Source organism: Mesoplodon densirostris, chromosome 10 (genome assembly GCF_025265405.1).
Source record: "Mesoplodon densirostris isolate mMesDen1 chromosome 10, mMesDen1 primary haplotype, whole genome shotgun sequence".
NCBI lineage: Eukaryota > Metazoa > Chordata > Mammalia > Artiodactyla > Ziphiidae > Mesoplodon > Mesoplodon densirostris.
The window spans coordinates 6,689,487-6,708,639 of NC_082670.1; positions in this window are offsets into that span (position 1 = coordinate 6,689,487).

Genomic DNA, 19,153 nt, shown 5'->3' on the forward strand with positions numbered 1-19,153 from the left:
AAGGTGCGTCATAGAGTTTCAGTCTTGAGAAACCTGCATCTCACAAAAGGTCGTGTCAGGGCTATCTGATTTGAAAATCAAATGAAATCCAGCTCCTCTCCCTTGTCCTATCCTGGAATGCTGCTTTATTCATTCTGCTTTTCCTAACAATGGGAGGTGTCAAAATGAATGATGTCGAAGTGGTTATTGGAAAAGTGCCATGTAGTACATTTGTGTGATATTGTTAAAATGGAAATCAAGTCAACTTCATTAGAATGCTTAGTAGTTGCAAAATCAGGCCAGTGTTCTTTCCCAGGCTCAGTTCCCAGCTGGAAGAGTAGTTTCCCCTGCACAGCTGTCCCTGCTACGAACTGTTTGAGGCAATATGGCATTTGAATATACTGGGCAACTGACAAATCTTCTCAGTACACATTTTATGTCGTTTTTCCTCCTTAGGAAGTAAGTTCTGTTCATTTGACTGGCCTTGATAAAGTACAAACCTTGGCAGCATGGGGTACAATCAAACATGATATGCCACTGCTATTCTCACCAATTATGGTTGTATAGCTATGGCCTTGGGTTTCAATTAGGCGGAGCAGTGAACCCTGGGTCAGGCAGCCTTGGGTTGCAGTGCCTGCTGCAGAGGGGGACAGAACTGTTCTTCTTACTTTGCAGGAGCCACACAGCTTGAGGAGAGCAGTCTATCCGCAGAGCAGTTGGGGTGACCTATGTCAGGCTCCAGTGGTGAGGGTATAACTAGATTAAAAAAAAGTATGACTGCAGCTTAACTCACAACATGGCCATGGGAGCAGCTTGGGATACACACATATGCCCACGTGCACATCCACACACATGCACAACATAGGAGCTAGTGCACAGGACAGAGAAAAAATAGGGTAGAGGTAGGATAACCAAGGTGGTTTAATGACATCACAGTCAAGTCTGAAAAGGGGAAGGTGATTGATGGTATCAAGGGCTGCACAAAGATCAAGGTTTATAAAACATTGAAAAAGTATCCCTTGGATTTGTCGACCAGATCATCAGTGACTTTAAAACAGGGGTTCGCCAACTACGGCCACTGCTTGCTTTTGTATGGCCCACAAGCCAAAAGTGTTTTTTGCATTTTTAGATATAAAATATTTAACTGTGATCACAGCTGCTGGAAGAGTTGAGGACATTTCCTCTTGACCTGAAAGCCTAAAATGTTTGCTATCTGGTCCTTGACAGAAGTGATTTGCTTACCTCTGCTCTGAAAAGATATTCCAGGAGACTGAAAAGGGAAATTGAAGAAACATACACCAGAGGTTTTTCATCATCTCAACAACATAGGAGGACCTATCTTGCTCCTCTCACAACTGAGGTGAGGAAGATGGGAACAGGGGTGGGAGCTTCTGTACTTTGGTTGCACATGAAAATCCCCTGAGGACATTTTGTACATGCAGATGCCTTGGTCCTGACCTTAAGATATTCTGATTTAATAACTGGTCTGGAACGGAGCCTGGTATTTTTTAAACCCAGACAGGATTGAATGTGAAAGTGTTACACTCTTATTGGAGAGTCACTATAAGTCACCTGGAGTTGAATGGGAGGATCCTGGAGCAAGCTTAGCTGACATTAGATTTCAACATGTTTTAATGGATTCAATCGAGACAGTTGTATTACTTTCTCCACCAGTAGGTAGTGGCAAGATGGGAAGTCAGTCAACAGATATTAATTAAGTGCCTCTATTGTGTAGGGCACAGCAGAAGGATGAGGGGATAGGGTATCTTAGGGTACTGGGGAACACACCCTAAAAGGGTTAATTCTGTGGTCCACAGTGTAACAGGAGTCAAGTGAGGTTAGGATGGAATGGACAGACAGATGGACTGATGGATGGATGGATGGATGGATGGATGGATGGAAGGATGGGTGGATTGGGAGTTCACCAGGACCAAAGGACTGGAGATGAGTAGGGGGAAGAGAAGATTCAGTATATGTGAGGAAATTAGAAAAATGTGAGGATGCTGATAACAGAGAGAACACTCATGATCAAGATTTTTGGTGGACTTGTTTCCATTTCTCTTAGGAAACAGGAAATTCCTAGGAGTGAAATTGCTGGTTGTATGGTAAATTTATATTTAACTTTTTAAGAAGCTGCTAAACTGTTTCCCAAACTGACTGCACTATTTTACATTTGCACCAATAATATATAAGAGTCTTATTTTTTAAAATAAATTTATTTATTTTATTTATTTATTTTTGGCTGCGTTGGGTCTTCGTTGTTGTGCGCAGGCTTTCTCTAGTTGTGGCAAGCGGGGGCTACTCTTCGTTGCGGTACACAGGCTTCTCATTGCGGTGGCTTCTCTTGTTGCGGAGCATGGGCCCTGGGCACGCGGGCTCAGTAGTTGTTGCACACACGCTCAGCAGTCGTGGCTCGCGGGCTCTAGAGCGCAGGCTCAGTAGTTGTGGCACATGGGCTTAGTTGCTCTGCGGCATGTGGGATCTTCCCGGACCAGGACTCGAACCCCTGTCCCCTGCATTGGCAGGCGGATTCCTAACCACTGCACCACCGGGGAAAGCCTATATGGGAGTCTTATAGACATAATTTAAAAAGGTTAAAAGAGAAAGAGGATCTAAAAATATACGAATTTGAAATCCATTCTCTGACATTTATAATCTTCTACATCCCCCTTTAATGGTAGGAAAGGGGGCAGATGCTGCTCCTGCTTTCCCAGGAGTCTCACTTCCCACATTTTGCTCTTTGGCTGGAAAAGGGGTTTTCTGAGCCCATTTAATGCTTCAAATTCAGGGAAGGAAACCCTGGGCTCCTCCACTCCTAGGAACCCCAAGAGACCATCCAAAAAGTAAAGAACATTGAACAACTGAATATTCTCTTCTTGGGTACAGCAAGAAAAGAGTTACTGCAGTTTGTAACAATTATTGACTACAAGATCTGCAAATGATTGCATAAAATTTCTAAAATATGCCTGCAAGCTTCTGTTATCGATGTGGTGCCCCCAGGGGTGCACATATGGGTTTAAGTGTCTAAACTGTTTTATTAATTAAATTGCTATGATTTACCTCTCCCATGTTAACATTTACAGTTTATGAAACAGCTCTGTAATTAGAAAATGATGAGTGTGGCTTGTTTACTTTGTGGGTGAAATATTATATACATAAATGCTTATATATATGTACCCACACACGTGCACACAAACTGTGTTTTCCCCGGCCAATCCTCACAGGCTACTCTATTTCTAGTCCAATTAATAGGCAATCTCCAGTGGTGCATTAAATTGCTTTTTAGGGGGAGGGGGGAGATAGATGGGAAGTTCATTGCTACTGCTGAGGTGTGTGATGGCATCCATGAATGTTTGTTTATTTGTTTTCCCTCTGTAGACTGAACACTGAAATCCTAAGATTTTATTGTAAAAAATATGTCTAGAATATGTCTAGAATTTTCCCTGAGATACCTTGCAAATTCTAAAATTGTAGAGCTATTTTTAAAAATTTTTATTGAAATATAGTTGATTTACAATGTTGTGTTAGTTTCAGGTGAACAGCAAAGTGATTCAGTTTATATATATATATATATATATATCCATTATAGGTTATTACAAGATATTGGGTATATTTCTCTGTGTTATACAGTAGGTCCTTGTTGGTTATCTATTTATATATAGTAGTGTATATATTTTAATCCCAAGCTCCTAATTTTTTCCTCCCCTCATGTCTTCTTTGGTAACCATAAGTTTGTTTTCTATGTCTGTGTGTCTATTTCTGTTTCTGTAAATAAGTTTATTTATATCTTTTTTTTTAGATTCCACATATAAGTGATATCACATGGTGTTTGTCTTTCTCTGTCTGGCTTACCTCACTTAGTATGATCATCTCTATGTTAATTGTATATTAAATTATATATATATTATATATACAATTATATATATAATATATAATTATATATATATTTATAATTTATATAATTTATAAATTATAAATTATATATTATATATATGCTCCACTCCCCATTTTGAAGGTATTTCTAGGAATTTAAAATATATATTCTATGCTATACAGACAAAAGAGCTGTTGAAGCACTTTTTGTTAACCTTTATTTTATATGTGTTTATTCATGCCGTCTACAAACACGTATACTTGTGCTAAATCCAATGTTGTATATATTTTTATCAATTTTCTCAACTGTGGGCTATATCTGACTTTTAAGAATGTCAGATTATGATGAGTCTGGTTCAAGTATATCAAAGGATTGCTGAACCTTAGATTGGAAGAACTCTGGGAGTTATGTATTCACTTTTCAGATTTCTGTATCGTGTTTGGGTGCTGTATGAATCAATCATCATTGCAATTTCAAGTCTCTAAAGGATACCTAGTGCATGATTTCAAAATTCTCTATCTCACAGAGATATTAGTGGCAAAATGAAATAATGGTCTTTAAAATATTTTAACACGTAGGGAAAAGGTTTCCTATCCTTACAAAATATTAATTTGGTTAACAATCTAACATTGAAGAAGTTTATGAATAAAGGTTGCTCTATTCTCAGGGCTGAGTGATGCGGTCTGATTGCAGAGGGTTAGAACAAATTAGGAGAGCAGGAGAGAGCAAAGGAGTGGGTAATGTAAAGCGTAGCACTGGACTACCTGCATAAAGTGCTTTACACAGCTTCACTCAACCACTTAACAAATATTTATCAAGAACCTATGCCATATTCTGTAACACAGTAGGAATGAAAGTGGATACAAAGATTTTTAAGACACAGTCTCTGACCTCAAGAAGCCCACAGTTAAGTAAAGAGAATATTCTGCTCACAGGAAATTATGCAGAATGTGTGAAATGTCAAAGAGGTGGCATTCAAAAAAACAATAGGGTTTCTGAAGATAGGGAAGCTCTTCTGGTTGGATGGTCAGGAAAAGCTTCTTGGAAAAAGCAGTATTGGAGTTAAGATTTTACATATGGAAAGGGTTTCCCAAGGTAGGGGTAGGTAATTCTAGCAGGGATAATGGCAGGGGTAATGGGGCAGAGGTTGGAAAACCCAAGATTATGCTGATCCGGCACATGGACTCAAATAAAGCGACCGTCAACTTTCTTTGGTGCAGACTTGAAATACAGAATGTTCCTTTGAATGTAATTGTTCTTTAAAAGTTTTTTGAGATTAAGCAAGGTTCTAATGGGAATAGGCTCAGTGCCTCTATTGGTTTTTCTGATTTCAAAAAAAAAGAAAAAGTCATCGATGATGCCATCAGCTTAACCACTGTCTGACAATTGCAGGATGTGGGTCATTAAGGTGAACGAGTGCCAATGCCTCCCAGCAACTAGTCCACAGCACTGACAAATCCGAGTAAAGAATGAGCGGTAGAATGGTGAAGAGGCACAGGGTTCATAGGAAATCACCCTTAAACATGAAAAGAAGAGCATTTAATTCTTTAAAAATAATTTTAGTAAGTTAAAAATGCAAGATTCATAACGGCAATCAATAATAAGCAAACATTTGTGGGAAAAGGTGGGAAATACACATATCTTTGTACTTGCCTATATATGCAAAAAGAAATGTTGGGAAGAAACACAAAACTAGTAATAGTAGCTATTTGTGTGTGTATGTGTGTGTGTGTGTGTGTGTACATGCCTGGGTGTGTGTGGACTTGTGTAGGAGTGGGACTTGCAAAAAGAACAGGCATGGGGAAAGTGCCTTTTCACTGTAGACACACACAAATAATTTCATGGCGTACAAACCACCTGGGGATGCTGTGAAATTCAGGCTCTGATTCAGTCGGTCTGGAATAGGGCCTGAGATGCTTCCTTTCCAACAAGCTCCCAGGCCATGCCTGTGTGGCTGGTCTATGGACCACACTTGCCTACAGTTAGGGAAATTTGATTATGACCTTAGTATTGAATGATACCAAAGGGTTCATATTCTTTTGGTTGGTGTGGTAATAGCATTATGCTTCTAGATAACCTTCAAAGATGCACAGTAAAGGTAAAAAGACACGAGTCTGGGACTTGCTTTAATATACTCCAGAAACAAGAGGCACAAACAGCAACCAGAGGGTAGATTAAGCAAGTGTGGCAAAATCTTGGTAATTATTGAATCTAGGTTCTGGGTATATTGGAGTTCATTTTACTATTCTCTACTTTTGTAGGTTTGAATTTTTCATAATAAAAGATTCTTTAAGTTGTGTACAATTTCTGTTTCCACCTCAGAAAAATAGCCCTCCTTAAGGTTCTGAATGATCCCTTCACAAAATCTAAATTAAAACCTTGTCTTCCTCTTACTTGACTTTCAAGAAGCCTTTGGTTTGCTGACACTACATCTCTACGTATTTCTGTTGCATGATGCTCCCGGTTTTCTTCTCCAGCAACTTGTCCTCTACCTGACCCCCATTGTGTGAGTTCTTGGGCTCCATGCTTGGCTCCGTGTTCTTTCCTGAGTTTGTCAAATGAACAATATCTGGTAGGCTCTACCTGGTGTTCCCTGCTATAAAATGGATCAGCGGTCAAAAATATGGCAACGCTATGTCATGAAGTGAAGGGCACTGTACTAGGTACTTACGGTGCAACCAGGGAGAACTCGTGAAAGGGTCTTGCTGTTTGTAGAGTCGGAAGGCACTTTTCTTAGTTTCCAGCTAAGATGTGAGTATTTCAGACACACTTTGTGAATGTGAGTGTGATGGAGCATGTGACAGTCCTGGGTTATCATCATAGACTGTGTCTCTTTAGAATATTCGTTCCTTAGTCTTACAGGAAGCATGTCTCATGTTTTCTGTATGTTCTGAAGACCCCAGGTCAGTGGGAGCAGAAACACAGATACTGTGCCCCCAACCCTTCCTGGGGGAGGTGGCGGGAGCCCGTCGGGCACGCCAAAGGGCTGCTCGGAGGTGGTGACAGGACAGTTGGGAAAAGGTAGGTGAGCTGCTTAATGAACTGACTGACATCTGTGAAAAATAGACCTCAGGTCTTCAAATCTCAGGATGCTGAGAGGATGTAAAAGGCTTCTAACGAGAATGCTTTCACTTTTGAAATTCAGGAAGGTAAATTTCCCAAGGACTGTAAAATGGCTCTTGTCTCTTATGTTGATATTTTTCTCTGAGAAATAAATGCCTTTCTGCATTATTTAAATAGCACATAATTAAGTACTAAGGGCTCTCCGTTCCTTGTACCCAAAGCACAGCCAGTGAGGTATGGAGGCCTAGAGGGCTGTGGAGAGCCATCGTTTCTCTGAGCAGGGAGAGGAAAAACAATAGAGAATGGAGACAGAGACCAAGGGCGGGAAGAAGAAAAAGGAAGTGTTTAACATTCAGAATTTGTCCACAGCCGATAATTTATTGGAACTCATCTGTAACAAGGCCTGGCACTGATTTATAAGTTGATTTGGAAAATAAATAAAAGTGATAGAAACCTGCATTTGGTTTTAATGATAGACTGTTGCAGCGTGAAAAGTAAGGATATGAAACACTGCAAGGAAATTAGATAGTATGCCCTGAAGACAATTGCAGCCACCAGCCCATTAATTGTTAGATATTTATTATTAAAAATTTCTTTTCATGAGTGACTGCAGAATATTTGTGCTACTCAAGCTGTTGAGTTCTGACATGAATGAAGTGTGGGGAGCTCATTTGTTTGTGTGTGCGAATGTGTGTGTGCACGCGTGCGTGTGTGTGTAACTGACAAGGCAAACTGAACAAACTGGGTGATAGATCCTTACTGCAAAAACACAAACAGGGGCGCTGCTTCTTAAACAACTCAGAAGAGAGCAGGGGATGCTGGAGCACTTGTCTTTCTGAAGCCGCCGTCACCACCATCACCATCCCATCCTCCTCCTCCTCATCGTCATCCCAATTATGACTTTTAACCCTGGTGTAAACCCAGGTATAAACACAAATTAGACCTCTCTACCTCAGAAAATATAATTCTAAAGTCACTGGCAATAACACCTCAGAGGAACTCAACCTAAGAATATGAAAAACCATTTTGTTATCTCACCAGCATTTAATTTATAATGTTTTATTTTAGGCTGGGTAGAACCAGAAGGGTTGCTACTTGAACATTTCATGGTTTAGATTATTATACATGACGGGTTCACCTAAAACAGAGGTAGCTTAATCCTCAAAGTTGTGGAGTGTCTGAAACTGCTTTCTTAAAAAATCGGCTAACATATTTGTTTCCTCATTGAGAAAAAAAATGAAAGTAGCTCTTTGATTAATTGGAAATTATTCATCATTACAGACTAACATAATGTTTTTCACTCCCTCTTTTATTCATATTTAAAACTTTGTATTCATGGTTCTCTTATTTGTGAGATATTTTTAGGAAAATGCTATGTTTGTACAGAATTCCATTTATTTGGCCCAGATACATATTTTTTTTGAAGTCAGAAGGCATTTTATAGCCAGTCTTAACTCTCACTCCTGGAATGTTTTCAGTTTACCTTTTCTACTCTACAGTGAGGATGCACACAGAGAGATAATTTACAGTGGAGAGGGTTGGCATAGCAAAGATACCATTGCTTATGCAAATAGTGTATGTAAAAAATAGCTGTGATGAGTTGCAATGCAAATCAATAAATTTAATTTGCCATTATTTAATATCTAATAAAAATACCATCTAAAAAATACCATCTAGGTGGTCCATGTGCCCTGATGTCCAGCTTTGCTGTCCAGTGACTTACAAATGCTACCCTTGCACACTGTTTTGCGGATGGTTTTTATCTAGAGTGCACCGAATTCTTGGGTCAACCATTGAAGACCTGAGAACATGCTGGGCTCAGACTTTGGCTAGATCGTAAGCTTCCTGAGGACGGAGACTGTGTGCATTTCTATCTTTGTAGCTTCAGAGTTCACCCTGGTGCCCATCACTGATGGACTCCATTCACTTCAAGTTCCGAGGTACTCTCCCAGCCTGCCCTCTCTCCAAGTCACCTTGCCTGTCAATTCTTTGAGATTGTGTGGATCTCATTAACCCCAACCCTCTCTATATCCAGCATGGCTTATAGTTCCTTCCTTTTCTTCTTGCCCTCCTGTCTCAGAGGAAGGAGGCTCTCCAGAAGGAACCCACCACCATTGGCGTTGGTCTGGTTTCCACTTTCCCCAAGACTTTGTTCCATCACTTGTCTCATCTCTCCGGCTTCTTCAAGTTACTTCCGTCAAATGACAAAACTAAAACAACCTAGTAACGAGTTTGAGGTCCTTTACTCAAGGGAGAACCATGCATGGATTGGGGGAGTACAGTGCCTCACAAGCATGGGGCTCTCTTCCTGAGGGATGTGGGCCAGAGCAAGGTTTATACAGCATTAGAAGAGGCAACGTGGAAACAAGGCGTGATTGGCTAGGAGGCTGGGGATTTCCTTACAAGGCGAGCAGATCCTGTGTTTTAGGGTCAGGTGAGCTGGCTGAGGCTGAGTTGGAGGCTTGTGATTGGTGTGTGTTAGGTCTCCTTGCCAGGCGTTTCCAGGAAGTGCAGGATATAGGTTTAGATTTGTGACATGAGGACAACACTGGGGCGGCCCCCATTTCCTGCGTCCTGTTACAGGAATTCGTCACTACTTTCCATAAACAGTTTTCCTTCAGGCTTCAAGCGAACTCAGGTATCCCCACATTTGAATATTTCTTCTTTAAATTCGGCTTCTCCTTCAAGCTATCACGACTATTTGTCCATTTCTTGAAAAAACAGTCAGTGCTCGCTGACTCTCCTTCACCATTCTCCAGTTGTCTTGAAGTGTGGTTCACATCGCAGAAAACGACCTCACCACCCAGTCCGATGGATTTTTGTCATCTTCAAAACACTTCTCACACACTCATCAAGGGTATCTGGCTTTCTTCGTTCTTCCAAGTACAGTCAGATACCAAGCATGTCACTTCCATCCTTCATTTGCTGTTGTCACAGCAAATGTCACAGTCCTAATTCAGGTTTCAAACCCTCTTGTCTAAATGAGCCAACCCCCCTACTAGTCTCACTCTTCGTTTCTTGCGTGGCTGCTAAACCAAGCTTCTTAGAGTCCATCTTTTATTCCTTTACCTGGACAAGGGCACTGCCCTCCTCCCAGATCTCTGCTTCTACCCAGCCCGTCCACTCCCCACACAGCAGTCAACAGTGGTCGTTTTAAACCACAAATCGGAGGTCATCACTCATGTCAGTGACAAACCGTCATACTCAGATGGGCACAGCAAGGATGTTTTGTTTGGCTATCAGTGAAGTAAAGGCACTCGCCATGTGGACATCTGAGAGACTCGAGTGCAAGGATCCTGAGAAGGGCTTGTGTGGTGTGAGGGGGACACTGCTCAGGCTGGAGACTGAGGGGTAGAAGACGAAATTGAGAGGTCACTGGGGGCCAGATCACCAGCCCAGTGTCCTCCTGGTCTGGTTAGACCATTCGCTATTCTCTGTTCTCCCCAGGGGTCTCTTTAAATAGTCGGTCTGACTCACTTCTTCCCCCTAAACTAGACAGACCAGCTTCTGCCTATTTCCCTGGAGTAATTATCAGTCTACCTTCTTTCACTTTCGAAAGTGTTTAGGTTTGAATGATGTTACATGATTACCTTACCCTCCCCCCTGCCACCCACGATCTCTGTCAAACCGTCCCATTCAAATCTCACCTGATGTTTCTTCTGATCCTCTTGACTATCTATGATCTAACCCTTTCCAAAAACACATCATCTTTCTTCCTTCCTCTCTTGGTTTCCTGGTTGTACTTACTTACAGTCTTCTTTTCTCCCTTTTAGAGATTTTGAACACCAAGGCTACACTTTAGTAGATGCCACCAAAGTCCTAGGACATGCCTCCCCCAGAAGTGAATATTCAATAGCCGTGTGTTAAATAATAAATGACTGACCATTTAGAAGTTCATCATGACGATCCATTTCCAGCATGAGAATTCGGGACCCAGAGTTTGGGTCTCATGTCTTAATACAAATATTACAAAAGGGTGAATTTTGATATAAGAGTTTACAAACTACAAAGAACAAAAGTATTTGTTGAGCTAGTTGATTTAGAACAGTGTTTTCTACGATATGCTTCTTGAAACACTAGCTGAGCCGGTTGTTAGTGGAGTGTTTATCAAAAAAAGAGTCATGTGGTCAATTAAGGAAATGCTGTGTTAAGGCTCGACAGGGATTTTAGTGTATTTGTTAATAGTGGGATTTTCAGAACTTTTAATAAACGAATGAGCATTGCACATCTCTAAAGAGGGGCTATCGTGTCTAACATTTAATTGATCATGGACACCTCTTCTGAATCCTCCCAACTCCTTTTTCTATGGAGCCTATCTTAGGGAAATGGGTACTTAGAAAGCATCTTTACAATTACTTATAAGGATATTTCCACTATATTTATTTCCCAGGCTAATTCTAACCATGAATTGTTAATACACCTTAAAATCTTATGAGGCAGTTTCCCCCGGTGTCAGTTTCTTAACTGAAGTCTCTTGAAAAGCATGACCAGTTGGCACTCCATTCATGCCTTCAAAACATAAGACCTGTCGTATTGTCCAGCTGATTTCAGGCCCCCAATCCGGACAATGCAGCCTCCATCCTCCCCTTTCTATCACCACCCTTGCTCAAAGCTTCATAACTGCATTCATTTGCTATCTATCTCTCTTTCCCTCTCACCCATCTTGCAGAAGTTCCCATAGTCAGTCTCCCCAGACACTGCTCTCATCAAGCCACTCCCTGGTCTCTAGCCCTCAGTGGCCCTTTTTCTCCTACAGAGTCACTCCCAGCTTATTCAGCTAGGGGTCTGGGAGCACCATAGGGTTTGAGGAGCACCATAGAGTCATGATGTATTTAATTCCATTAAACACACTAAGGATAATATTTGTAGGAGGAAGATTGTCTATTGCATATAATATCAAAATCACAGACATGAGCAAACATCTCTCTTAAGAACATGCTGTCGGGCTTCCCTGGTGGCGCAGTGGTTGAGAGTCCGCCTGCTGATGCAGGGGACACGGGTTCGTGCCCCGGTCTGGGAAGATCCCACATGCCACGGAGAGGCTGGGCCCGTGAGCCATGGCCGCTGAGCCTGCGCGTCTGGAGCCTGTGCCCCGCAACGGGAGAGGCCACAACAGTGAGAGGCCTGCGTACCGCAAAACAAAAACAAAAACAAACAAAAAAGAACATGCTGTCAAGCTGAGCATGATTGGATACTTTCAAATCCTTTTTCTGGAAGTTTCCTGCTGCTTGTATTTTCATTTTAGTTAAATGTTAAGTGTTTAAAGAAAATTTTCTGGGAGAAAAAATTTTAATGGAGAAAATCCCACCTAATTCAAAAATCTTATATTTTTTCTAAACTGGGAAAGTATCACTACGTATGATTTTTTGGCAAGATGATGCCTAATCTAACTCATGATCTGAGACAGCAGATTCAGTACCGTAAGGTCAAGTTCCAACTGTTAAAATATGACCCCCTCCTATCCGCCCTCTGTCTCCTGCACCCTTGCTAGTTGAGTGTAGTCACAGATCACTTGCCTCAACATCACTGAGAGTTTGTGAGAAATGCTGATTCTCAGGCTTTGCTCCAGACCTGATGAAGAAGAATCTGCTCTTGAATAAGATCCCCAAGTACCCCAAGTTTGAGGAGCGAGGTAAGCAGCAAGCCACTTAAATCTCTGTTTTCTAATTTGAAAAGAATCATCTCTCTCTCATGTCTACTGTGAAGATTAAATAAAACAATGCATCCTGGTGCTTGTGAAGCATGTTATTGATTTGAGTTGTATGATGCTGGTTTACTCACTGCCCCTGCACCTTTCTGCATCTGAACCTTCTCCCTGCATGGAATGCCTTCCCTCCCTTCCCCCTAGTATCTGAATTATATGTATTAGAGCCTGAATTTTGTCCCCCTAAAATTCATATATTGAATTGCTAACCCCAGTGCCTCAGAAAGTGGCTGTATTTAGAGACGGGCCATTAAAGAGGTGATTAAGCTAACATGAGGTCTTCAAGGTGAGTCCTAAACCCATATGACTGGGGTCCATATAAGAAGAGGAGATCAGGACGCAGCACACACAGAAGGATGACTACGTGAGGACACCGGGAGAAGGCAGCCTCTACAAGCCAAGGAGAGAGGCCTCAGGAGAACTCACTCTGCCGACACTTTGATCTTGTACTTCCAGCCTCCAGAACCATAAGGAAATAAATTTCTGTCGTTTAAGCCACCCAGCCTGTGGTCTTTGTTAAGGAAACCCTAGGAAACGAATCCACTATCTTTTCTGGTTTCATCTCAAGCAGTCTCTCCTCCAGATTCCTGACCCACCCCGCTTCCGCACCCCTGTACAACTACATTGGGTGGATTTTTAATTAACATACATACCATATGTCTTTGAACATATATTCTGATCCTGGGGACTGGGAAAACTGTATACAGTGCCCATTCTATTTGCCTGTGTATACCACCTAATGAATATGTATTTATTGATTGATTGGTTGTAAGAAGAATACAGTTCAGGGCTTCATACTTCCTGCCAACTGTGTTAGGTAGCCCAACAATAATTCCTCACCCTGTAGATAAGCAAAGCAGGTTTTACTGTAAGCCTGCATTAGGCATATATTGGCTCTAGTCTCATGATTTAATACAGATGTTTGTAAATTCAGTTTTGGGGGATCCCAAACTGTGGGAACAGGTGAATCTTAATGTCTTGCCTTTGGATTTGCTTTGAAAATGTCTAACTCCTTATATCTGATCTCCCAGCCCCACTCCAGCCCACAACCCTTCTTTGCTTTGGGGTAAGCAAAGAAGATTTTATTGTTCCTATTTGAAAGATTAGAAAACTGAGGTTCAGAAAAACCTCTAAGCAGCTAGTAGCCTAGAAGGGCACATAGGAAGCTCCCGGCACTTTAACCACAAATAGGTCCTGTGGTGAAATTATCAACGAATAATCCTCACCCCTAAAAAACAAACAAAAAAAACACACACCAGAACATGTATGTGAACAAGTCAGAAACCTTATTTTTCAACTCCCTATGCCATAACTTCTTAGATTTAAAACCAAAAATTGAAAGCAATCTCCATAGAATTCCTCTGGGGGAGAAATGACTTACTTCAGCTTATATTCCTCACTGTAGTTGCTCTGAGTCTTGGGAATTACCTTGTCCATGTATTTTCATTCAGAATGAATGCTTTAATGTATTTCTTTAATTTTCTGTTGCATCGGAGAATATTGTTTCATGCATATTAAAGACTTGGGCATGTAATAGACCAGGGTTCTGACTAACAAAAGCGCTCAAAGCATGTCACTAGTATTATTGCTTTTCTTGGCTTCAGGATAGATGTGTTTTATTTGGTAAATAAAAAAAAAATAATAAAAAACACTAATGATGATAATAGTGATTATATTAAACAAAGGGAATTATTTTATTTTGAAAAGGTACCGTGGCCTTGTACAGATCATTATTCTTTTGAAGGAGTTGACCCTCTACCCTTTTTCCAGAGTGTTTTATTCCCCATTCAGGCAAATCAACCAATGAATATTAGGAACCTTTTATGGCTGTACAGAAGTAACAAAGAGGCAACATTTACCTAGAAAGTCTTCTAGTCTGGTTTGAGTCTATGAGACTTCCACAAAATAAATAGTTAAATGTACAAACCACATGCTCTAGAAAAACAGAGAAGGAAAAGTGCTTTCTAGAAGGATGGGGCTTAAATGGGATTTGGGGAGAGTAGAAAGATTAAGATGGGCGAACAAAAGGAAGGAGGCGATTTGGGGCAAGGGTGGGGGGAGAATTTAAACATAGACACAATCATTTAATAAACATTTACTCTTCCACTCATTGTTCTAAGTGAGGTGGCCATAGAGATAAAAGACGTAGTCCCTGTTCTAGAGTTAAAAGTAGAACAGACCCTCGCATGTGTGTAGACACGGTGGGAAGTAACATTTTGGGTCTGAGCGAGGGATGCTCCTTGATCTCAGAGAAAAGCGGCACCACACAGCCAGGGGGAGAAACAAAAGGACATAGAAAATTTTCCCAGCATTGTTAATGCCCAACAGGAATCTTAAGACAAGAAGGAATTAGCCAGAGGAAGAACCTTCCAGGCAGATGGAATCCTTCCGTGAGAGCAAGAGGAAAGAGAGAAGAGAGAGCTCGTCACGTGTCTCAGTTTGGCTAGAGGGGGTGTGTGTGCCAGAACAGGAAGCGATGAAGCTGGAGAACCAGGGAAATTATAGTAAAGAATCCTTTATAGTAAAGACTTCACTCTGAGAGCAGCCTGGAACAAATGCCATATTCATAGAACATGAAGAAGGAGGAAGGCCTGATTAGAGCACAGGATTCTGTGGAGGTTTAAAAAAAAAAAAAAAAGAGGAAGAGAGAGTTTGGAAAGGGAAATTAATGGAGGATTTTTACTGTCTTTCACAGGAAGTCAGGATTCGAGCCGGGAGTTAACATGGTCACTGCAGATTCATGTTTGTTTCTGGCTTTTATTTCTGGGAAACCCATTTGACATGACTTTCATGCACATGATAACATGCAGTCAAAATAATCAGACCAGATTGTGTGAACGGGGGCAATCAAAGTCATACTGTCCGATTTAGCTAACATCACCTAACGATGACGTGGAAAATTAATGTTATGCCCTTCAGAATAGCAATGAATGCCAGTCTTCCTCAAATCATGTTTTGTCCTAATTTTTGATGTGTTTAAATGCCCTGTATAAAATAACACGTGCTAAAGTGAATGTGAACATCATAACTGCTACATTTTTCTGTATTTTTAATCCCTATCTGTAGATTCAAAGATCTTTTGGAGCACGTTTACCTGTTACAACTATGAAAAGTTGGTGGACATTTTCTTCCTTGATCTCAATCAATCAAGTATATTTGCATCATCTTTTAACAGTCAGGTAATGGAAAATGGAAATGTACAAGAGAGACTAAGAGTGGAATATTTCACTGTGATCCTTCAGCATGATACTGAAAATAAATTCACACAATCTTGCTTTTCAATTTACCAGCCTGTAAAATGCCCTTAACAGCTTTCCCACACAAATGCCCTGGGGATGGATAGTACAACTAATGGCAACTTTTTGTACGACTTCAGGATTCATTGCTGAAAAGGGAATGTACTGTGATTTAGAGATTTTGTATCTTTCAGGAGTAAGTTAATAAGTATTGTCAGTATGGATCCTCCTGTAATTTAGGAGTGGGGTCTGGATATAAGGAAAGATGAGACAGGTAGTATCTCTTTAATCTCATAGGCTTATGCAACAGACATAAAAGCTCATTTTCAAGGATCAAGATAAAAAAGAAATTAAACTGCCTAAAATTTGTATATAATGAAAAAATAGGGTTTTTTAAAACATAATACTTAGATTTTAGGAAAAGAAGATTAAGGGTCACAATATTTGATGAAATTCCCAAACTGTTGGAAAAATAATATGAAAGGTGATCCAATGGAATAGTGTTGGTAAATGATACATCTGAAATAAATATAAAATTAAAAAAGTAAAACATGCTAAAAAAATCTGGCAAAAGTTTTGTAGTAGAAAGAAGCCACACAACTATATTACTTTCTCATAAGGTTTTGAAGTGCTAACCTTGGAAATTGAAAATAAACTTTAAAAAATATATACTAGAATAAGTTCTAGAGATATGCTTATGTTACTCTTTCATTAGAGATGCCTTGCATAGGAGTTCAGAAAACATTTTATCATCTGCAACATAGTCTACAGCCTTGTTTATTGTATTGGCCAGCTTGGACCACAACAAAATACCATAGACTGGTGGCTTAACCTAGAGACATTTATTTTCTCACAGTTCTGAAGGCTGGAATCCAAGATCAAGATGCCAAGGTTGGTTTCTGGTGAGACCACTCTTCCTGGGTTGCTGATGGCTGTCCTCTCACTTATCCTCACATGGCCTTTCCTCTGTGCATGTGTAGAGAGAGAGATTGAGATGGTGTCTCTTTCTCTTCTTATAAAGACACCAGTCCTGTTGGATTAGGGCTCCACCCTGGTCACCTTATTTAACCTTAATTACTTTGTTATATGCCCTGTTGATAGGAATAGAGTAGGATAATCAAATAGTTATTCCAGAAATCCCACTAGGGGATTGTACAATAGCTAGAGCATGAAACTTAGGGGGATTTGGGAGACTGAAGGGAGTTAATGATCACTCAAGAAAGTAATGGGAAAAATCCTGAAACAATGTCGGCTTGCTTGACTTACGAAGCAGAGCAAGTCGTTTAGCATCAAAGCCAGACAGGCTTGCCTAACAACAAAACTAAGCTAACTTGCTTAGCAACAAATCCATGCAATGACATAGAGAATGGACTTGAGGACACGGGGAGGGGGAAGGGTAAGCTGGGATGAAGTGAGAGAGTGGCATGGACATATATACACTACCAAATGTAAAATCGATAGCTAGTGGGAAGGAGCCACATAGCACAGGGAGAGCAGCTTGGTGCTTTGTGACCACCTAGAGGTGTGGGATAGGGAGGGTGGGAGGGATACGCAAGAGGGAGGAGATATGGGGATATATGTATATGTATAGCTGGTTCATTTGTTATTAAGCAGAAACTAACACACACTGTAGAGCAATTATACTCCAATAAAGATGTTAAAAATAATAATAAATAAATAAATTAAAAAAAAACATGCAATGGAGGCACAAGTCATGCCTCAAGACAATAAAACAATAGTGGAAAATTAAGGCCTACATCCTGCCCAGTGATGTCAACAAGTTAATGACCCCTAGGACATGCTCTGTGTACACATAAAAACAATAATTTAGGGAAAGGTGACATTTCAAAGTGAAAGGCCCTCATTATACTGAGACCTGAAATAATTTTTCCATAGCTCCCTGACTGTCCAGATGAGTCATATAGGGTCAAAAACTCCCCCACCTGACATGTAGGAGGAGTTAATGATGGAAGGCTCGAAGAACAAGGAAGAAGGTGGTCTTCTCCCTCTCCCCTCTTTTTCTTTGATTATAAAAATGCAACCCACTAAGTACTCAGGGCAGTGCAATGATTGCCTACCCACTTGTAAGCCTCACAAGCATCCTATTCTAATAAATCACTTCTTATCTATCACTTTGCCTCTCACTGAATTCTTTCTGTGCTGAGACATAAAGAACCGGAGCTCTTCAGGGCCCCCCAAAATACCATCTAGCGGTTTCACTGTCTCCAAATACAGTCACATTGGGGTTAAGACTTCAGTGTATGCATTTTGTGGGGAGAACAATTCAGTCCATAACACTCATCAGTGTCAACTCTGGGAAGAGCTAAATCATAAGTTAAGTTATTAAAATTCTTACTAAGATGGTTTCTTTTTCTAGTGCCTTATGTATTTATATATAAATATTTTAGTTATGTGAGTCATTATTCCAGGTTATCATTTGTAAAGTCTAGATGCATTTATAAGAATACCAGCAACACTGACATAATTCTTTGAAGATTAAAGTCACATTCTAATAAAAGCAGTGGATAAGGAGTCTAGGCTGGGCACCCAGATGCTGGAGGAGAGGAACATAGTGAGATAGATGTGGGACTCAGCAGTAGAATGAGAGCTGAAGAAACCTTGTTCAGGTTTGTTTCTTTGGGGAGAACAACAGCCTTGGTTTTTAAAAGCCTACTGTTGAAGGTCAAGATGGCAGAATAGAAGGACGTGGAGCTCACATGCTCCCACAAATAAATAAAAAATACATCTACATGTGGAACAGTTCTCACAGAATCCCTAAAAGCTTACTGTTGTTATTTTTTTTCCTCCTCAGAGCTTTTAAGTGGAAAAACGTGGTTTCACAAAAGGTAGCTCAGCTGGGACTCAAAAATCAGTATTCTGCCCCAACCAGTCCTGCCAGTACCTCAGAGCAAGACCGTAGGCAACGTTATAATCCCCGGAGCCCCCAATCTCCTCTTCTATAAAGTGAGGTGTAGATCTTGATAGGACCCTATTCTACCCCTAACAACCTGGTTGCTATGACCTAAGACTTAATTCTGGAGAGTGTGTATGCTGGTTCCAACGTTTCTAGAACACTTGCTATGTGACATGTAAAAACCTTCCTTCCTCTTACATTACTTACAGAGATGGAAGTAGCTCTGTAACGAATGCCAAGCCTCATGCCCAACTTGACTGAACTCCGAGATATAATCTGGAAACCACTGTAATCTAAGAAGCAATGAAAAAGAAGAAAAAAAATAGCATAGTATTCAAGTAAATGGCCTTATTTCCATGGCCTTGTTATGTAGTCAGCTCATT